Raw genomic sequence first — 7,721 nt, 5'->3', positions numbered from 1 at the left:
AAGGGAAGCACAGGAAGAGGAGCTGGCCTGGGGAGGCTTTCGGGTCTGAGATGAGAAGCAGAGGGTTTGGGGCTTAGTGTTTCCGTCTGACGTTTCTCAACCCCTCCGTTGAACAGGAGGCAAGTCATTGGCTGAAAAGGAGGGTTTGAGAGGAGGCCGTTACTGGAGCTTTGAGAACTGAGGAAGGCTATCAAATGATCTTTGCCAACGAGCAAACGTTGTCTGAGTAGAAATGCTGTTGTTCTGTTGGACAGACCGCAGGCCCCCAGAGCCCGGGGCTTATGTAATCCTGTCGGCTGGACGGAGCCAGCAACTATTTCCCACGTGGGGACAAGCCGGAGATGGACGTTTTTCCCTGTGTTAGACTTTGCCCAGCAAAGACCTTTGGAGAAACATCAAGAAAGGCAGACTGATGGCAAGGAAATCATTGTAATAAACACTAGGTCACACTTTCGGAGCTCTCACTGTGTGCCAAGCTCTGTCTCAACCGCCAGGGGGTTGCAAAGAGTCGGGCATGACTGAGTGCCTTTCACTTCACTTCACTTCCAACGCCTTTGGAATAAAACACAGCGACGGACACCACGTTCCTGCTTCCCATTTCCATAATCTCACCTCTTTGTCTGTAGCGTCTGAGCGCTCCCACGTGGCTTCATCACTGAGCTCATCACTTCGACAATCAAGATGCCCATTTCAGGGGATGCCCACCCCATCAGTCTCAGCTATAGATCAGTTGCAGGTCAGTTTACCCAAGAGCTTTCGAGGATGCTGTTTTTCTCATCTATGCCTTTCTGACACCTTAGTAAACAGTGTCTCTGGGACCCTGATAGCTGACACAGTAAAGGGGAAGGTGAACCATTTGCATATGACGATGTACCCCAACACCGTTGCTTCCCCAGGCATTTCGATTTCCTCCTCTGCGTTCTGGCAGCTCTAAAACTTCAGCCCCATTAAATTCAGGACAACGTCCCATCCAGTCATCCAAGCAGACTGTTTCATCTACTTCCAGCTGCTTGAACTATCACATTAAATTCAAATTCCCAGGGAAGTGTACCCCAAACTCTAAGCGTGGACTGAGCCAGCGTTTTATTGGTCTTGTGGGTCTAGCAATCTGGGAATCCGTTCCCACACATATTTGCTACTTTTCTGCCAGTATAAATTGGCTGATTTAGCAATGATTGGTGTGTACAAGTCATCTCCTCCAAGATTAAACTTTGCACTACCACACACAGAGTACGCTGGAAGATGCTTGTATGTACTAGCCTGGAGAAGGATAAGGTGGTAACCCCATCAGCACTCTGCCCCGCTGAGATCTCACGGGGGCGTGAAGCTCCTTGGGCAGCCTCCTCAGATGTGGGGAACAGGGGCCCATCTGACAGCTAGCGGGGGCCCTACAGAAGCTGGCGTTCACGACTCAGGCTCATCCCCATCCAAGGTCTCTCAGCCCTTGCCTTTATTCAGCCTTCTCCTCACCTCATGTAAGAAATTTGGCAACTGTGTGTTCAGTGTGTGTTCAACTGTGTGCTCTGTAAGTGACAACCTAAATAACGCCATGTCTGGTTGGCGTTTTTAACGATGCTCCACTGTGGCTGTAAGAAAGAAGACAATAAAAGTAATATAGATGCATTGTTTTTTAAACTGTTATTTATTTTGTTTTCGGTCGTGGGGTCTTCGTCACTGAACTCGGGCCTCTCTGGTTGCGGTGAGCGGGGGCTGCTCCATAGCGGCCGTGTGCAGGCTTCTCCCTGCGGTGGCTCCTCCTGTTGCAGAGCAGAGGCTCCAGGATATGGGCTCATCAGTTGTGGTCTGAGGGCTCCAGAGCACAAGCTCAGGCGGTTGTGACTCACGGGTTTAGCTGCCCTGAGGCATGTGGACCCTTCCCAGACCCGGGATCGAACCTGTGTCCCCGCACTGGCAGGTGGATTCTTAACCACTGGACCACCGGGGGAGTCTGGAAGAAGACATTTTAAAGCCACTAATTTTTGGACTTACATTTCTCTGACTATAGACTGGGGAGTTTAAAGCCCTGCCCCATGTTTTTCTTTAAGATCTCCACTGTAGTCAGTCCTAGAAATTCCAGCCCACTGTTCTTGTGGTCACCACAGGCGAATAAATACTGCAATAGTCAGAGGTACCACATGCTTTGCATCCAGATACCTTGCCTTTAACCAACAGGTCATCCTCAGCATCCATGGGTAGAAATGTCTCTTGGCACATTAATACTTGCAGAATTGTTTTGAATAGATACATTTGGGACCTTCCAACTTTAACTGCTAAGCAGATTTTTTTTTTTTTTACTACATGAATTCTCAAAAACTTTTATATACTAAACTGCAATATATATATAACTTTTTCCCAGTCTCACTGAAGGAAGTTTCCTTGGCACAGACTTAGGAGATAGGACTCTGGGTCTTACGTCTTATTTAGCCCCCTTTGATGTACCTTGATTAAATGCTTGGAATGGCTCCCTGTATTAGTTTTCTATTGCTGTATAAGAATTTCCCACACATGAAACTGCTTAAGAAAGTCCACATCTCGTATTTCTGTGGGTAAGGAAGCCAGGTGTGACAAAACCAGGTCCACTCTTGGGCTCTCAAACATCAATGAAGTGCTGAGTGGGGAGGCAGTATCGAGGTCCACCTGGAGAGGGATCGACTTGGGTTTGCAGAGTTCAGTTCCTTGGGTTGTAGAATGAGGACTTGGGTTTCTTGAAGATTGCTGGTCAGAGGCCACTGTCAGACTCTGCCTCCAGCTCCCCGCCTGTGGGCTCCCCGACACACGCTCCCCGGGAGTCAGGAAGTCAGATGATCAGTTATATCACGTCATCACATCCATACAGGCGCGTACATCTGTCACCTTCCCCCTATTCTGGGATAGGAAGCAAGTTTCAGGACCTTCCCAGCCCCCACATACACACACTCAGCAAAACAGTGGAACAGGAGACAGGCTTCGTGTGCAGGTACCTCAAGAGGATTTCCATCTCCCTCCGTTTGTGGAGCTGCCTTTTGTTCCAGCTGCTCACAGTTCACTAACAACCTCACTTGAGGGGCCATGGTTAGGTTTATCCACGTTATGCATGAGCCAGATGGTCAATTTTCCATTTACCCGTGCCTTCAGAAAGACGCAACGAGACATGGCTCCATGGTAGCCAACTCAACAGACCCATCTGTTTTCTTATCGTTCTCTTTCTGCTGTTCCCATTATCGACTCTGTCCCCTTGGGCCAGTTCTGGCTTCAGTTCTGGATGCAGAAAGGCACCAGGGAGGCAGGGGGATCAGGACGGAGTCAAGTTGTGGGACACGGAGGTGCCAGGGGGAAATTTAGACCCAGGAAATTCTGCAGCACTCAGCGGAAGGAACTCTCCAGGGGAATCAGAAGACTTCCCCCTGTGATCCAGCTGGCACCTTCTTCATGTGGCAAATATTGGCAGCTGTCAATAGTCCACTGTGCAAACAATATTTCTAGGAACCAACTATTCAGGTCTAATATGACAGTTTTAAAATTTAAGCTCTGCTTTCCCCAAGCTATTTCTGCTTTTTTCCGTGATTTGTGAGTGCCCCGGAAATATCATTTTTAATATTAAACAAAGCAACTGTAGCTGTTATGGTGAGTCAGGTGCCAAAAGCACAGGGAACACACAGCAAAGCCAAACAAAAATGGCTTGGGGTGACTCACCTCCTCTCTGCTTTTCTCCCCCCATTAGCCTGGATAGCTTTTTACCATCTGAGCCATCAGAGAAGTCCCAGCATGGAGAGTTAACCGCATTTTTATTGAAGTTTCAAAACGGCATTTATAAAAAAACCCACCCAACTCATAAAACTCAGCAGTGTGCGTGGTGTTCTCCTCTTTGAAAAATACTTTCTTAACTAATCTGCTTTTTTATCTTTCCAGATATGCCCCTTCCCACGTGAGTAACTGGGAACACAGAGGCCCACTTGGCTCCATGCAGTATTTCTGTTGGCCCATCCTCTCGTACAATTGCCTCTACATTGAGAGTAAACATTACTCTGCCAACATTTGCTGATAACATTCCCTCTCCTGACCGCTGGGCAGCTCATTATTCTCTAGGTAGAACCAGGAAAATTAAAAAATGATGCTCATTATTTTACATAAACTTTTTTTTTTACCTAAACTATTTTTTAATTTTATTATTTTACTTAATTAATTTATATTTAATTTTGGTGGCACTGGGTCTTTGTTGCCTGGTGAACTTTTTCTAGTTGCAGATAGCGGGGGTGACTCTAGTTGGGGTCCAGAGGCTTCTTGCTGCGGTGGCTTCTCCTGTTGCCAAGCTCAGACTCTGGGACACGGAGGCTGCAGTAGTGGCGGGATGTGGGCTCCACAGTCGTGGTTCCTGGCTCTAGAACATGGGCTTACTGGCTGTGGTGCAGGGGCTTCGTTGCTCTGTGGCATATGGGATCTTCCCGGATCAGGGCTCAAACCCAGGTCTCCTGCTCTGGCAGGCAGATTCTTTACCACTGAGCCACCAGGGAAGCCCACATTTTTTAAATTTGAAAAACAGAAATTATGCATCTCTCTTTGGTTCTAAAAGTCAAGTAAAGAAAACAGAGTTAAAGGATCACTTGGGGAAACTGAATGTTTTTTGAAAACATAGCTATTTAGGAAATTATGGGAATTCTCCTGGTTGCCCCCACAGGGGGTGACTTCAGGGAGCATTTCCTCCTGCTGCAGATGACCCGTGCTGTCACTGAGCTGCACGTAGCACAGCAATGAGACAGTCCGTAAGTTCATGCGTCCTTAGCAATAGCGTGGGTGTTCTCCCTTTAAACAGAGCTCCTTCTGGAGAACAGTCATTTTCTCTGTCAATTTTGACAGAATGAACCCCAATCACTACACCCCTGGGCACAAGATAATTTGGTCCTTGGCCAATAACAGACCGAGGCCATAAAGTGAGAAGCACAGTTCCCAGTCCCTTTCAGCCACGTGCCTGTAGCTTTCATTACCCTAAACCTGTCACAATGGGAGATCACACCTATCACTCACCTTGACCAGCGCCCTGAACACCAGGGTGCATGCTTGCCTGCTAAGTCACTTCAGTCATGTCCGACTCTCTGTGACCCCGTGGACTGTAGCCCGTCAGCCTCCTCTGTTGATGGAATTCTTCAAGGAAGAATACTGGAGTGGATTGCCTTGCCCTCCTCCAGGGGATCTTCCTGACCTCAGGATCAAACCAGCATCTCCTGTGTCTACAGCATTGACAGACAAGTTCTTTACCACTAGCGCCACCTGGGAAGTCCTGAACACAAGGGTAGTCTGTCTCAACTAATGTCAACTGGTTTTCCTAGGAATTCCACAGCCTTGCGGTATGATCGCATTTAAACAGTATTGAACCCAAATTCTCATTCTAAGAAACTTGACAACTATTAAGCTGTGGGTAGAACACTCTATAAATAAATTCACTAATCAAAAGATAAGAACTGAAAAATGGGAGCTCCTTTTCCCAGATGATTTTACTGCATTTCTCCTGTTTTCCTAACAACTAAAAGTGCAATTTCCTTTTTTATTTTTTTTCATTTAAGGCTAAAATTGAATTTTATGTTTCATCAATCCAGGCACCTTCCCAGGTTGAGAGCAGAATTAGACGAAATGTCCTGTAAGGAGAAGAAGGACTTGGTGTTAGGAAATTCACGCTTGTGAGTTAGAGGGGTGGGCGGGTGGGGGGAGGAGGGAGGGGGTATATCTATACAGACAGCTGATCCCTGTGGCTTCACAGCAGAAATGAGCACAACACTGTAAAGCAATATCCTCCAATTAAAAAAAAAAAGTAATAATTTACAAATTTAAAGAAAAGAAATAAAGCCTCATATTGTTTAAAAAAAAAAAAAGTGATGGGGGGTCTTCCTAGGTGACTCGCTGGTAAAGAATCCACCTGCAATGCCAGAGACCTGGGTTAGATCCCTGGGTCGGGAAGATCCCCTGGAGGAGGGCATGGCAACCCCCTCCAGGATTCTTGCCTGGAGAATCCCATGGACTGAGGAGCCTGGCGGGTACAGTTCATGGGGTCGCAGAGTCAGATAGGACTTTGGGGCTAAACAGAAACAGCAACAAAGAAACACAGTTGACTCCAAGCACAGGGGTTGAGTATCTGGGTGACCTCAATCCACTGCCAAGCTCTCCTGAGACTTGAACCACCTCCAAAAATGTAGGTTAAAAAGGATCTCTTATACGGGTTTGTGTGAGAACCAGAAATGAATTATGAAAAGTGCCTGACAGATGCTTAAAGAAAAAACACTGCCTCCCTTTAAGCCTTCTTTGTCCTTCTGGGACGAATGACTCATCTCCCCCAGAGGTCTCCTTTGCAAAGCTTTAATCGCCGTCACATTTAGAAGGTAGATGTGGCTTTCCCACACTGTCCACTTCACCTGGATCGATACGGCAGAGGATTTACCAGAAGGACGAGAAAAAACCCTGGGTCTTAGAATGAACCACAGCTGAAGTGCCCACTGGGTGTGGAAGGGAGCAAAAAGTAAATTGTGTAGAAGTTGTGCATCTGCTTTCTCGAGCGAATGTCACCCTAACCTGGAGCACACACCACGCTGCTGGGGAGTGGTCCACCAGGAGGCCTGCTCAGGTGTCCAGGCGCACACAGGCTGGCTGTGGTCCTGCGTCTATTCTTCTTCCGGGCTTCTTTCTTTGATGAATAGCCACTCTGGAAAATTGAGAGTCCTTTCTGACTTTTCTTTTCCTTTTGTCTTTCCTGTGGTCATGTATGGATGTGAGAGTTGGACTGTGAAGAAGGCTGAGCACCGAAGAATCGATGCTTTTGAACTGTGGTGTTGGAGAAGACTCTTGAGAGTCCCTTATACTGCAAGGAGATGCAACCAGTCCATTCTAAAGGAGATCAATCCTGGATGTTCATTGGAAGGACTGATGCTGAAGCTGAAACTGCAATACTTTGGCCACCTCATGCGACGAGTTGACTCACTGGAAAAGACTCTGATGCTGGGAAAGGTTGGGGGAGGGAGGAGAAGGGGACGACGGAGAATGAGATGGCTGGATGGCATCACCAACTCTGTGGACATGAGTTTGAGTGTACTCCGGGAGTTGGTGATGGACAGGGAGGCCTGGCGTGCTGTGATTCATGGGGTCGCGGAGAGTCGGACACGACTGAGCGACTGAACTGAACTGAACTGAACTGTCTTTGTCAGTCATGCTGAGAAAAATGATCAAGCCCCATTCATTCTGCATTGTTGTATTTCTCCAGTTCACCCCTCTCCTCCGTCTCCTTTGCTGTTGAACTTGGTCAGATTCTCATCATATCTCATCAACATTAGACTTCCTGCCTTCCTGCCCTCAGTCTGCACTCTCTCCTGCCTCCAAGTGAACAAATTTTCATGTGTCAATTTCACTGTGCTTGTACTTAGTCACTAAGTCATTTCCAACCCTCTGTAACCTAGTCGCTTAGTCATGTCCTACTCATGGACTGTAGCCCTCCAGGCTCCTCTGTCCATGGGATATTTCAAGCTAGAATACTGGAGCGGGTTGCCATTTCCTTCTCCAGGGGATGTTACCAATCCAGGGATCAAACTTGTGTCTCTTGTGTTTCCTGCATTGCAGGTGAATTCTTCACCCACTGAGTCACTGGGGATGTCCATAAAGCTCATTATACAGTATTGTTTTTAAAAACATTTTCTCATGGCTTTCTCTTACTTTGCGGGTCAGATCCAGACTTCCAGGCTGGGTTACGAGGTCCACCTTTTGTC

The sequence above is a fragment of the Moschus berezovskii genome, chromosome 13 (genome assembly GCF_049115385.1).
Source record: "Moschus berezovskii isolate FMDL1 chromosome 13, NW_MosBer_1.0, whole genome shotgun sequence".
Lineage (NCBI taxonomy): Eukaryota > Metazoa > Chordata > Mammalia > Artiodactyla > Moschidae > Moschus > Moschus berezovskii.
This window is presented reverse-complemented; position numbering follows the sequence as displayed.